The sequence below is a fragment of the Suricata suricatta genome, chromosome 8 (genome assembly GCF_006229205.1).
Source record: "Suricata suricatta isolate VVHF042 chromosome 8, meerkat_22Aug2017_6uvM2_HiC, whole genome shotgun sequence".
NCBI classification, from domain to species: domain Eukaryota; kingdom Metazoa; phylum Chordata; class Mammalia; order Carnivora; family Herpestidae; genus Suricata; species Suricata suricatta.
Genome location: NC_043707.1, coordinates 117,874,534 through 117,888,987, shown reverse-complemented (window position 1 = coordinate 117,888,987; position 14,454 = coordinate 117,874,534). Strand labels below are relative to the sequence as shown.

At 41.9% G+C, this 14,454-nt stretch overlaps 1 protein-coding gene and 1 long non-coding RNA gene across 2 annotated transcripts in view; one reads left to right on the top strand and one right to left on the bottom strand.

Annotated features, from left to right (window-relative positions):
- Positions 1-13,694: 13,694 nt before the first annotated feature.
- Positions 13,695-14,410, bottom strand: LOC115298029. Its single transcript, XR_003911566.1, has 2 exons — positions 14,289-14,410; positions 13,695-13,837 (listed from the first exon to the last, which is right to left on the bottom strand). It is a non-coding gene; the product is annotated as an uncharacterized LOC115298029 (long non-coding RNA).
- Positions 14,308-14,454, top strand: part of ZBTB8A (zinc finger and BTB domain containing 8A) — a 61,340-nt gene continuing 61,193 nt past the window's right edge. Inside the window, exon 1 of the mRNA XM_029946352.1 lies at positions 14,308-14,425. The gene's annotated coding sequence lies outside the window, so the exon portion shown is untranslated. The remainder of the gene's footprint in view (positions 14,426-14,454) is intronic.

Here is a 14,454-nt window from a genome sequence, read left to right as displayed (position 1 = left end):
TTAATTTTTATTTCCTTTGTAAATAAATTCAAAAATGGGAAAATAGGGGGAGCCTAGGTGGCTCAGTCAGTTAAGCATCGACTTCGGCTCAGGTCATGATCTTGCAGTTTGTGAGTTCGAGCCCCACATCAGTCTCTGGGCTGACAGCTCAGAGCCTGGAGCTGCTTCAGATTCTGTGTCTCTCTTTCTGCCCTTCCCCCACCCAGTCTGTCTCTCTCTCTCTCTCTCTCTCTCTCTCTCTCTCTCTCTCCCTGTCACTCAAAAATAAACATTAAAACAAAAAAATTTTTTTTCAGTGGGAAATAGTTCACTGTGATGATGCGTTCTCAACTGTGGCACAGATATGGATTTATGGTCACTGGAATAATAAGCATATGAAGTACAGGTTTCTACTTCTGGGATCCAGGTAAGATTATCACATTAAAACATCACGAGAATCTGGCCCATCTGGTCCTCTTAGCTCTGTTAGTCTCTGATCTCCCTGGTCACCAGGAGTCTTACAGCCAATTTCCCCTTTTCTTCCAGTGACAAGCCCCTCACCCTTCCTTATTAAATTTTAATAAGCTTTTCTCATTTGATTATCTCAGACAACACATGATCCTTCTACTTAAATTAAAACATTCATTTGGGGGTGCCTGGATGGCTCAGTCGGTTAAACATCAACTTCAGCTCATGTCATGATCTCCTGGTTTGTAGGTTCAAACCCCATGTGGGGCTCTGTGTCAATAACTCAGAGCCTGGAGCCTGCTTCTGACTCTGTGTCTCCCTCACTCCCTTTCTCTCAACAATGAATAAACAAACAATTTTTAAAAAGAAAATGTGCATTTATTCCTCAAATGTAGCAATTTATCACATTATTGTCACTGAGCTCTAAATCCACCCTTCTTTGCCCTTTTTTGGTGAAAAGAGCAGGACCCTGTAAGCGTGTGTTCCTTGTCAGCTGGAACAGTGTTAGTCCTGGTCAGTAGAGGGCGTTGGAGGGGCGCTGCAGTAGCAGAGGCCGGGGCTCTCGTTCTGGTGTATCTTTGTTCTTGATCCTAAACCAGGGGAGTGGTGCTCAATTACAGCAAGTTACACTGGACGCCAGGTGGGTGGTCACTGACCTCCAGTCTGGGCCTGTGGCACCTCAGTAACCTTTATCATCCAGTGAGCTGCAGAGAAATCAATCTTCTAAATCTCAGGCTGGCCAGGGGATGGGGAGAGGTGGGACAGTCTTGCAATTTTGTTCCTCGCTAGAGTATTCTTGTTCAGTTCCAGACAAAATAGCTGCTCTTGGCTTTTGTTTGTTTGTTGTTTTGCCACTAGTTGTTCCTGTTTCCTTTGAAGTTCTCTTTTACCTTCTTAGTTGATAATCACCTGTGATAGTTAATTTTCTGTGTTTAATCAACTTAGAGGGCATTTTGGATGAGAGTAACATTTAAATTGGTGAACTTTGGGTAAAGCAGATTACCTTCCATAATGTAGGTAGCTTATCCCATCAGTTGAAGAACAAAAAGACTGGCTTTGCTGATTAACAGGAATTTTACCAGCAGACTGCCTTTGAACTGGAACTGAACATTGGCTCTTCTGGGTCTCAAACCTTCTTTCTCTTTCTTTCTTTCTTTCTTTCTTTCTTTCTTTCTTTCTTTCTTTCTTCCTTCCTTCCTTCCTTCCTTCCTTCCTCCCTCCCTCCCTCCCTCCCTCCCTCCCTCCCTCCCTCTCTCTCTCTCTCTCTCTCTTTCTTTCTTTCTTTCTTTCTTTCTTTCTTTCTTTCTTTTTGAAACAGAGAGAGAGAGAGAGAAAGAGAATCCAAAGCAGGCTCTGCACCATCCATGCAGAGCCCAACATGGGGCTCGAACCCATGAACTGCAAGCCTGTCCTGAGCCAAAGTCCTGAGCCAAAGTCAAGACTCGGTTGCTTAACTGACTGAGCCACTCAGGAGCCCCAGGATCTTGAACCTTCTGACTCACAGTGCAGATCTGGACTTGCCAACCTTCATAATCATGTAAGCCAATTCCTCATAACAAATCTCTTTATATAAGTAACAAGTAAATAAATAAACATTTTTTTGTGTACATATATATAAAATCTTGCACCAATTAATAATTCTTTATACTGGAGTGCCTGGATGGCTCAGTCAGTTAAGTGTCTGACTCTTGATTTTGGCTCAGGTCATGAGCTCGTAGTTGTGAGATCCAGCCCGGGGTAAGGCTCCACACTGGGCATGGAGCCTGCTTGCAATACTCTCTCTCCTCTGCCCCTCTTTCTCTGTCTCTCTCTCTCTCTCTCTCTCTCTGTCTCTCTCTCTCTCTCTCAAAAATAATAGATTCTCTATACTAAAGTTTCCATGCTTAAATTCATGGTGTGGTTTCTGCCTCTTGACCAGACATTGATTGATATAGGCCACATACATGATATAGGCCACATACATGAAGATGATCATAGTGGAATAAGATAAAGTACCTGCCTTCAGTAGCTGAAAGAAATGGACAAAGGAAAAGTCATGAAAACATTTCCTAAGAACAGTGATGGACACGTGTGTTAGGGCCACGCAGAAGCAGAGAGGAAGCAGCACTTAGCTCATGGGGTATTATACGGCTTCACAGGACGGGTGATGTCTGGACTGAATCTTGAAGGAAAATAGTTTGCCAGGCAAATGAAGGTCCAGAGTAGTATAATCCAGATGGAGGGGAGAAGCCATGTCCAGAGGCAAGAGGAAGCAAATAACATTCTGGGGAGTGTGAGTGAGGCAGCTCCCTGGGGCTGGGGCACAGGAGGCAGGAGAGAATGGTAAGGGACATGAAAGATACTGTGAGCCACTTTAAGTATTTGCATTTAGGGTTCCAGGCCAGAGATTTTCAACCTACTTTGCATCAAGACACCCACGACAGATAATATTCATATTCATAGCAGTTCCATACCTGTGCCAGGTTTTTGCTGAAACACCCCTCCCCTAGTTCAAGGGTGTAACAAAGCATCTGTAATTTGTAGTTGCTGCAGCCAAAAATGGAACATTGGTAACGCTTGCTCCTTACTGTCTATGGCATAGATAAGACAGGCTGTGTGTTACACAAAATTCCTGGCTCTTACCCCAACTCTGTCTCTTCCATTTAAGAAAACAGCAGAACGCATAGGTTTCCCTCTACCTTCTCCAGCTGCTCTGGTCCATCTACAAAGTGATCCAAAGGATTGACGACTTTGTGTAGGGTACAAAGAAATAAAAAGATTTTCAACAGCCTCAGGCTGCAGTGCAGAGAGCAAAAACCCAGGCTGCTGGTACTGACAGACTGATATGGGGGCGCTGCCAAGTCCTGCTGGGGGATTAAAGATGGGGGTGAACTGACTGCGGCACGTGAGCACTCTGTCTGCCAGCCCCTCCTCCAAATACTCAAGGCTAAGGAATTACATCCCAATACTGCTTCTGCTAAAGAGTTGAAAGCTAAAAGCCCAGAAGGGCTGCTGGCCCACAGTGACAGCAAATGGGAAGGATCCAGAGCTGTTTGGCGGTGTCTGGTACTCCCTTCTCTGCGGCTACTCCCTTCCCTCTCCTTAAGCTCATTTTGACTACATTAGTCATTTTTCCCTGAGGAGCAACCAACCTCAGAATCTCTGTGGCTTCCAACAGAGGCTGGCAAACTTCTTCTGTGAAGGGCCAGATAGTAAATATTTTGGGCTTTGTGGGACATATGGTGTCTGTTGCAGCTACTCAGTGATGCCCTTAGAGCAAGGAGGCAGCAGTAGACAACATGCAAACAAGTAAATGTGTCTCTGTTCCGATAAAACTTTATGAATACTAAAATTTGAACTTGATATAGTTTTTATGTCACATATCTTACCCTTCTTTTGATTACACTTTATTGAGATAAACTTCACATGTAACATTTCAGTTTCAGGGGTATAGCATAGTGATTTAATATTTGTATATATTTCAAAATGATCACCCCAGTAAGTTTAGTTAATATCCATCACCACACAGTTAATGAATTTTTTTCCTTGTACCGAGAACTTTGAAGGTTTACACTTTTAGCAACTTTCAAATATACAATATAATATGATTAACTATAGTCACACACGTATACATCTCCATGACTTATTTCATGACTTGAAGCTTGTAACCTTTGACCCCTTTCACCCATTTTGCCTCCCACCCCCTACCTCTGGTAACCACCCATCTGTTCTCTGTATCTATGAATTTGTTTTCTTTTTGTTTAGATTCCACATCTAGGTGAGGTTGAATAGTATTTGTCTTTCTCTGACTTATTTCACTTAGCATTAGGTCCTCAGCGTCCATCCATATTGTTGCAAATGGCAAAACTTCTTCCTTTTTTTGGCTGAATAATATTCCTCTGTGTGTGTGTGTTTTCTTTATTCATTCATCCATGCATGGACATGGACACTTAGGTTGCTTCTATATCTTGGCTATTGTAAATAGTGCTATAATGAACATAGGGGTGCAGATGTCTCCTTGAATTAGCGTTTTCGTTTTCCTTGGTTAAATATCCTAAAGTGGAATTGCTGGATCATATACTGGTTCTATTTTTAAATTTTTGAGGACCATCCATACTGTTTTCCCCATTTCCACACTGCCTGCACCAGTTTACATTCCTACCAACCGTGCACAAACTTTCCCTGTTCTCCACAACCTCAGCAACACCTGCTTTCTTATCTTTCTGATAACAGCCATTCTAACAGGAGTGAGGTGATGTCTCGTTGTGGTCTGATTTTCATGTCTCTGATGGTGACTGATGCTGAGCACCTTTTCACGTACCTGTTGGCCACCTAATACACCTTTATAGGAAAAGTTTCTATTCAGATCCTCTGTCCATTGGTTTGGTGTTTTCAGAGTGGTTTTTTTTTGTTTTGTTTTGTTTTTGCTATTAAGTTGTATGAATTTGTTATATATTTTGGTTTTTTAAAATGTTTTTACTTATTTTTGAGAGATACAGCGTGAGCAGGGGGGTGTCAGAGAGAGAGAGGGAGATACAGAATCCGAAGACAGGCTCCAGGCTCTGAGCTAGCTGTCAGCACAGAGCCCGACGCGGGGCTCAAACCCACGGACTGTTGAGATCATGACCTGAGCCGAAGTCAGACGCTTAACTGACAGAGCCACCCAGGCGCCCCATGTTATATATTTTGGATATTAATCCTTTATCAGATCTAGGATTTGCAAATATTTTCTCCCATTCAGTAGGTTGTCTTTATTTTGTTGAGCATTTTCTTTGCTGTGCAGAAGCTTTATAGTTTGATGCTGTCCTACTTGTTTATTTTTGCTTTTGACACCTTGGCTTTTGGTGTCAAATGCAAGAAGTCATTGCCAACTCCCATGTCAAGGAGCTTACAGCCTGTAATTTCATCCAGGAGAGTTATGGTTTCAGGTCTTACACTGAAGTCTTTAATCCATCTTGAGTTAATTTTTGTGTATGACACAAGAGTACGGTCCAGTTTCGTCATTTGCAGCCTAATTTTCTTAACACCATTTATTGAAGAGATGGTCCTTCTCCCATTGTATGTTCTTGGTTCCTTTGGTGTAAGTCTCATTAACATATGACTTATTTACCATATATTACTTTTCAACTTTTCAAAAATGAAAAAAATTCTTAGCTTATGGGCCTTACAGAAAGAGACAGATTTGGCCCATGGACTGTACTGTGCGAACCCGTGGTTTACCACAACCAATATATATTTCTTGCTGTCTTTCCAAGTTGGTGATTGCAGGTCAGCTTCTGTGGCTCAAAGTACCTAACTCTGGGACCCAGGTTGGGCTATAAGAGCAGCCCATATTATTTTTCTAGTGTTTAAAATTTTTTTTAATGTCTTTTACTTATTTTTTGAGAGACAGAGAGAGACAGTACGAGCAGGGGAGGGTCAGAGAGAGAGGGAGACACAGAATCTGAAGCAGGCTCCAGGCTCTGAGCTAGCTGTCAGCACAGAGCCTGACATGGGGCTTGAACCCATGAAGTGTGAGATCATGACCTGAGCTGAAGCCGAAGCTGATGCTTAACCAACTGAGCTACCCAACCCCTTTAATGTTTTTTTTTTTTAACGTTTATTTATTACTTTTTAGAGACAGAGAGACAGAGCCTGAGCAGGAGAAGGGCAGAGAGATAAGGAGACAGAATCTGACACAGGCTTCAGGCTCTGAGCTGTCAGCACAGAGCCCGACACTGGGCTTGAACTCATGAACAGCGAGATCATGACCTGAGTCAAAGTCAGATGCTTAGCCAACTGAGCTACCCAGGTGCCCCTATTTTTTAATGTTTGTTTGTTTGTTTATAGCATGTGAACAGGGGAGGGGCAGAGAGAAGGAGAGAGAGAGAATTCCAAGTAGGCTCTGTGCTGCTAGCTAGCTCAGAGCCTGGAGCCTGCTTGAGCCTGATGCAGTGCTTGAACCCATGAACTGTGAGATCATGACCTGAGCCGAAACAAAGAGTCGGACACCCAACTGACTGAGCCACCCAGGTGCCCCTGGGTCACATATTTATGCAGCAGAGAGGCAGGACAAGAGCACTGGTGAAAACATATGATGTTCCCTGAAACTCCTGCTCAGAACTAGCATCTGTCACTGCTCATCTCCGTTGGCCCAGGAAAGTCACAAACCAAACCAGACAGTGGGGCAGGGAACTGCACTCTGTCTCCAGAGAGGCACGGAACATCACACAGCGGTGGGTAGTGACTTACGGTCCTCTCAGAATGAAAGAGGGGAATAGCTGGAAAGGCTAATACAATATATCACCCTGAACTAATACCTGTTCCCACTATGCATTAGGATGATACTGGTCAACGTGTGGTTCACGGACTGATGTGCCCGGTCTATAATAAGTGCAGAAAGTGAAAGTAAGTGAAAATGTAATAAGTTTTATATAAAAATATGTCTACAAACAAAAACAATCTAGTTCTTCAACACAGTTTGAGAAGCACTTAGTTAGCACACACAATAGCCAATACTTTCAGGGGACATGAATTCATGAGCCAATATGCAACTAGTATGAGAGAAACAATAAACTGAATCTCTCTTCCTCTCTCTCACATACACACACACACACACACACACACATGCACAAGTACATATATGTAATATAAGAATTATTGGAATAAAATAAAAAATTTTAAATAAGGATAAAAATGCTTAGAGAACAGATCATATTAACATATGGGGTAATGAGAAATCATAAAAAAGAACCATGAAGAAATATTAGAATTGAAAATAGAAAGAACACAAGAAATAGAATAAATAGAAGGATAGATATGACTGAAGAAAAATTATAGTAAATTTCAAGATTGTATTGAGGAACTTTCCATAAGATAAGAAGGACAAAAGATAAAGAATATAAAAAGAAGTCAAGAGACATGGAGGACAGGAATAAAAATGCCAACATCTGAAAAATTAGGGGTTCCAGAAGGCAGGTGAAAAACATGGAGAGGAATAAATTATTTTTTGAATAGTGAAGGTAACCCTCCCAGAATTAGAGAAGGATGAAAGGTCTTAGACTAAAAGGACCCATAGAGTGCCAAACAGGAGTATTAAGAAAAAAAATCTACACTTAGAAACATTATGACAAAATATAAGACTATCAAATGTAAAACATAAGAATATCCAGGACGAAGAGAAAATTGTAAGGGAATTGTAAAAGAATTCTGTGCGAAGAGGGGTGTCTGGGTGGTTCAGTTGGTTAAGCGTCCAGCTTCGGCTCAGGTCATGATTATGGTGAGTTCAAGCCCTGCATCAGGCTCTGTGCTGACAGCTCAGAGCCTGAAGCCTGCTTTGGATTCTGTGTCTTTCTCTCTCTCTCTCTCTCTGCCCCTCCCCCCACTCATGCTCTATCTCTTAAAAATGAATAAACGTTAAAAAAATTTTTTAAAGGGGCACCTGCACGGCTCAGTCAGTTGAGCGACCAGCTTTGGCTCAGGTCATGATCTTATGGTTTGTGGGTTCGTGCTCCACGTCAGGCTCTGTGCTGACAGCTCAGAGTCTGGAGCCTGTCTTCGGATTCTGTGTCTCCCTCTCTCTCTGACCCTCCCCTGCTCACGCTGTCTCTCTCTCTCTCTCTCTCAAAAATATATAAAACATTAAAAAAAAAAAACCCAAAAGAATTCTATGGGAAGATCAAGAGTGAGTTGGTATCACGCTACCAAACAGCAACACTGGACTCAAGATAAGAATAGAGAAACAGGTTTTATAGTATCAAAGGAAGAGAACTTTGATCCTAGAAGTTTATATTCAGTCAAATTGTCATTCAAATGTTAGAGCATGATAAAAATAATTTCCGGCACACAATGCTTTGAAATCTTTGCCACACAAACATTGAAAACAGTCTTAAAAGGAAAGTACTTGAGAGGAGACACAAATCCCAGAGATGCTCCAAGAGATTGGAGAAATATGAGTGTTCAAATGCTTTGGGGTGCCTGACTGGCTCAGCTGGTACAGCATGTGGCTCTTGATCTTGGGGTCTTGAGTTCAAGTACCCATGTTGGGTCTAGAGTTTACTTAAAAAAAAAGAATGTTCAAATACTTTCATAAAGTTTATCTCTGTTTTTAAAGAAAGGGGTTGTATCAAATAAGGTGAAAAGAGAAAACACATCTATAACAATATCAATTCTGGAGGGAGCTGGAGAGAAAGAAACATAAAAAAAAGAGATATGAGCATATGCTTAAGTACTTTCTTATTAAGGTGTAGAATAAATACTGATACATTTAATTATTCATAAGAGTAAAAACATGAATATTGGTAATAAATTAAGGACAACCACTATATGAACAAAATACAAATATATAACTTTTAAATCAGGAGAAGAAAACTCAATCTAGCCAATAAAGAGAAGAACAGTAAAAAGAGCATAAGAGGATGAAACATCAAGGAAATGTAAAATAATATGACAGAAGAAAATCTTAATTTAACTGCAAATACAATAATTGCATTACATTCAAAATGAAAAGGCCAAAATTCTCAGACTAGTTTTTAAAAATCCAACAATATAATTTATCAAAGCATATATTAAAAACAAAAAGAAATGTTGAAAGTAGGATAGGAAAAGCTATGCCAGTGGTGCCTGGGTGGCTCAACTGGTTAAGTGTCTGACTTCAGCTCAGGTCATGATCTTATGGTTCGTGAACCTGAGCCCCACATCAGGCTCTGTGTTGACAGCGCAGGGCCTGGAGCCTGCTTTGGATTCTCGCTGCCCCTCCTCCCCTCCAAAATAAATAAACATTTAAAAAATTTTTAAAAAGAAAAGAAAAAGCTATACACAAATCAAAAGAATCCAGAAGGCAATAATCCTAATATGTAATAATATAGGACTTAAAGTAAAAAAAAAATCATAAAAGACAAAAGATACTACGGGACATAACACAGGAAGGAGAGGAAGGAAATTATAAGTGCCAACTGTTCCCTGTGACCAATTTTAGCTATACACATTTTCTTTCTTGGTTACAGAATATCATATTATGACTTCATGGATAAAACGTGAATATTTCTCAGAGAATGATGTAGTTCTTCATGAGCCACTGGGTATTCCCTTTCACTGAGACTGTGAGCATTTTTTCTATGACAGTTGAATTATATTAGGCGGGAACATTTTGTTACTATTGGGTTTTTTTTTTTCCTTTTTTTGAAATTTAAGTATGGTAAGTTTGTATGGATGACTAGTCTACAAAATGACGGACTGTGGCCTCTACTGTGTATTGGCTCACTTAACACACTGTCCAAGATGCCTTTCTAACTGCATAGGCTGCAAAGCTAAAAACTACATTTCCCAGACTCCCCTGAAGCTATTTTTCAAACAGATGCATCCACATGAGACTGAACTGGAGGAAAGGAGAAATGTGAGGCAAAAGCCATGCCTGTGGGTATTTTAGCTCTTCCTGCAAGCATAGTTTGAAGGGGCTGTTTCTTCTGGGGCGCTTCGGCAGAGATTTCAATGTCTATTCCTAGTATTAGGCGGTGACAGCATTTGGGATTCTATGACAATAGCCATTTGGTGTGGTTAGGAGGTTCTCATGGCTGCTGTTGTCCTGAACTCTCAGCATCTAAGCATGGTTCTCTGGCCCATCTGGATATTTCTAAGTCACACAATGTTGTCTAATTAAGCTCTTTCAATTTAAAGTACCCCAAGTGGATTTTATTCTCTACAAGTAACAATACGGACTCTAGGAGACTGTTAGTGGCCCCTTAACATCTTTTCTCTCTTTCTTCCTCAGTAAGAGAATGTTTAGCTATATGTATGACTACCCCATATAAAGACTGTATTTCCCAGATTCTCTTGTAGGTATAGGTGACCATGTCACTAAGTTCTGACCAATGGGGTATAAATAAAAGTGTGATGTGGCAGATTTCAGCAATTTTCCTTAAGTGACAGCAAATATATGCCCTTTACCCATTCTTCTCCTTTTCTCTATCTTCTTTGAATGTAGAGATGGTGGCCCATTTTAGAATAGGAACATTAGGGCCACATGCTAGGTATAGTGGAACAGAAACTTGGTAATAGGTTTGGTTCCCTGAAGCCTTCGTAGAATGGAGCTCTGATACTAGCCTTGAATCACCCACCTCCATGCTTTTTATGTGAGAGAAAAATAAACATACTTTGTTGAAGGCATTTTATTTTAGATTGTCTGTCACTCTAAGCCAAATCTAATTCAATGAATCAATGACCAATAACCATCACCCAAATTCAGAAAATACACACCCTTTCTTTCTGCCCATTAATCTCTTGTTCATATTTTGGGATTAGTTAAAAATTTCATGTCATTCAGTCTCTGATCATGCTAATCCACTTCTTACAATAACTCCTAATGGTGTAGTTCCTTAAACACAGCTCCTTGAGGATGGTCCTTCTTGATCTGAAGACCCATGAACTAAAGAGGAAAGTTATCTGCTTCATCCTTACCCAACTGGCAGTAGTGGTACATACAGGATAACCACTATGGACATTCCTGTTCAAAACGCATAGAAATGCAGGCACAGATGAATCACTGGTCCATAGTAATTCTGAAATCTCTCCGGATAAATGTTGGAAATTCCTTGATTAGAACTCAAGGCCTGGGGATAATCATCCATGGCTCTTTGTTCTACCCTCTGGGCTCTTGATTCGCCCCTCTGAGTCATCCTTCCTTTTGCATGGAAAACAATGTGCAACTATGTAGTTTTTCACAGATTATATTCTACCAGCAGAATTTAGAGGGCCAGAAGGTATCTTTTCATTTTGTATTGCCTCTGATCCTTTCAGTCCAAGTGGGCAGCATTCCTCCAACACTTCTGGAAAACATGGGGGTTCTTGTGAATCTTCTTGAGGTTCACTCCATTAGACAAAAGGTATCCTTATAAAGCTCTTCAAGATAAATCCTTCTCTGTCCTGAGCTTCTGGTGAGGAACAATGCCCTTAAGTTTCTTAGAATGATGTTTGAGGGGCTCGGGTCACGAGCCATCTTGGTATGCTGTCTTGTGAGGGCACTTCCTCTCAGAACCTAGTCACCACGCTGCAAAAGGCCCACGCCACCTGGAGACGCCATGTAGGTGTTCAAGGTAGCAGTCATAGCAGAGCCAGTTTTCAAGCATCCCAACCTTAGTGCCAGACTGTGCGTGAAGAAACCTCCCAACGATTCCAGTTCCAAGCAAGTCACTCCTGGCCATTTGGGTCTTGCCAACTGAGATTCCAGATACTGTTAAACACAGACAAGCCAGTCCTGCTGTGACCTGTCCAATTCTTGATCTATGGAATCCATAAACATAACAATATAGCTTCCTTTTAATTCCATTGAGTTTTGGGTTGGTTTGTTACACAGTACTGGAACATACCCTTTCTACCCAGATCTCTTTTCTCATTATCTCTATTTCTTTATCCCCTATGTATTCCTCGAATCTGAATTTTACTCCTTTCTTTCAAGTTTAAGTCTTCTCTGAAGTCAATGATCTCCAACTTATTAAACCTAATAGACGATTTCTCTCAGACTATTTTTTTAAGTTTATTTATTTATTTTGAGAGAGAGAGAGAGAGAGAGAGAGAGAGAGAGAGAGAGAGCGCGAGTGCACAAGTAGGGTAGGGGCAGAGAGAGGAGAGAGACTTCCAAGCAGGCTCTGCACTGTCAGCACAGAGCCTGACTTGGGACCTGAACTCACGAACCATGAGATCATGACCTGAGCTGAGATCAAGAGTTGGACGCCTAAGCGACTGAGCTACCCAGGTGCCCCTCTCTTACACTGTTAAGAGAAGTATTTAACACTATGGTCCAGTTCTTCGTTTTTGAGTTTCTACGACACCACTCTATCCCAGGCCTCTTGCTTCTTTCTAGTCGCTTCTTGGTGTCATTTGCAATTTCATCTTCCTCTTACCAGCCACTGGGTGATAAAGTGGCTGCAGGTTGGTTCTAAGTCCTTTTCTTTTCTCACTTTGTATTCTGTCTCTATCCAGATCCATGGTTCTAATTCCCATCCATGTGCCATCAGTGACAACATTTTATTCCTAACAATTGTATCTAGTAAGCTCCATGCCATGTGTCCAGATGCCTTCTTAACATTTTGTACTGGTCAGGGTTCTTAGTCGCACACAGATTGGCCTTGGCTGATTTCAGCAGAAATGAATGGATTAAAAGTTCAGAGTCCCAGGCAGAGCAGAGCACAGGGGTTGGAGCCTACATTAAATGGGCAGAAACAATAGCCAAGTCAGACCACAGGGCTGGCCTGGTGAGGATACCAACAGCGCTCTCAGCAAACAGAGACATGGCGGCTGGCACCACTGATAGCACTAGCCTGGACAGTGGGTGCTGCCACTAACAGGCCTGCCATGATAGCTCGTGGAGATACTACTTTGCTGTAACTCTTCCCACTGCATGAAAAGCTTCTTCTTGGTGTCATAGCTCCCTCTTCAAAGTCCCTGGTGCATGCATCTGATTATCAAAGTTTAGTCCACAGGCACTGTCCTGGCTGCTGGGATTCTGGGAGGGCAAGACACTGGCATTTCCAGCTTCTACTGCAGAAGGCAGAATCAACCTCTCACCAATTAATCATAACATAAGGAATTCTCCAAATATATAAATGAGTTTCAGAAGCTGGGAGGGGGAAGATGAGGGGAAAGAAGCTCCCATTACTTCTTCCTTGGAACAGTTTATCACCCATCTGACATGCTCTCTTGAGGAACAAGTTTGTAGAACTCCTTTGCATGTTTTAATTAATGAAGGCTGACACAAAACCTTTTGCTATAAAAACGCCCAGGTGTTTCTTGGAGAATTTTCAACGGGGGATGCTTGCAGAGTAGCTTGAGTACATTCAACCCTCCTGATAACTCAGAGTGCTTTTCAAACATGTTTCCCTTTACCTGTTCAGAATGTGCGGAAAGGCAGCTAAATAGCAAAACAGCTCTAGAGTAACACGTTAGTGACATTAAGGGATAGTTATGGATAGTCTGTATTCCTCTCATAGAGCATATGATCCTCCAAATGCATAGCTAATTGTTGGAACCAAGGAAATAAACTTTGCCTGATATGACTATGACATAAACTTTGCCTGATGTGACTAAGCCATCGAAAAACTAAAGGTTTTGACACTCGCCCCCCCGTTTTATTACATCACAGTGCTTTTCGGTACCTTACCCAGCATAAGGAACTAGAAACGAATCTAGAGAATTCATGTTTCTGCAGTTGCAGTGAAAATTCAGTGATTTCAGATTTTAGCCAATATTTACCCTGTTTGTACTTAGGGTCATAAATAACATATCCTCAGAAAGTCTTGATGTACAACGAATTTTTGTATTCGAAAACACAAAGCCTGCTATTTTTACTAGTTTTATATTTTCTCTGAACTTAAGCAAGAATTATTTTCTCTTATCTCAGACTCTCTGGGCTTTCCTCTTCAAATAAAAGGCTTGTGACCTGTAGAGGTTTAGAAAAGGTTATCCCCGACCCAAACAAGTGCTCCAATAAAGGGGGAAAAATGTGGAAATCGCTTACATTTGACGTTGCTAAACTTAAGTACAATACTGTCACATGTACTTACACAGTAATTGTGGGCACGCCTAAGTCCCTCCCTCTTTCCTAAACCAAATTCCCCAGATCCTAGAAATCCAGCCCTTCTGCCCTCCGGAGGCGCCTTTCCCAACGTAAAGTACAATTTTAAATTTAAGCTCCTGACTAAATAATGATTCTGTAGTCAACTGCCAGGGAACCCGGGCACCCCAGAGCCTCTGGAGGGTGCAGCGGGGTGTAGGCAAGGGCAGGGGGAGTGGGCGAAGCTCCTGGTTGGTGCCTGAAATCTGTGCGTTGCCCCTTTAATTGTGTCCCCAGCCCTCGGGCGTTTCTGTCCAACGCCCACGTCAGCAAATACCTTTTGTTTCTCTCACGTTGGGGCTACTTGTTTTAGGGCGCAAAGGAGCGGCTTCGAAAGTGGGTATTTCCCCTGCCGAGAACCGGGAATCCTCCCCGAGCCCGCGCGCGCGACCCGCCGGTGCGCCGCGGCCCGCGGTAAGTGCTGCGCGCGGCGCGGGCGGAGG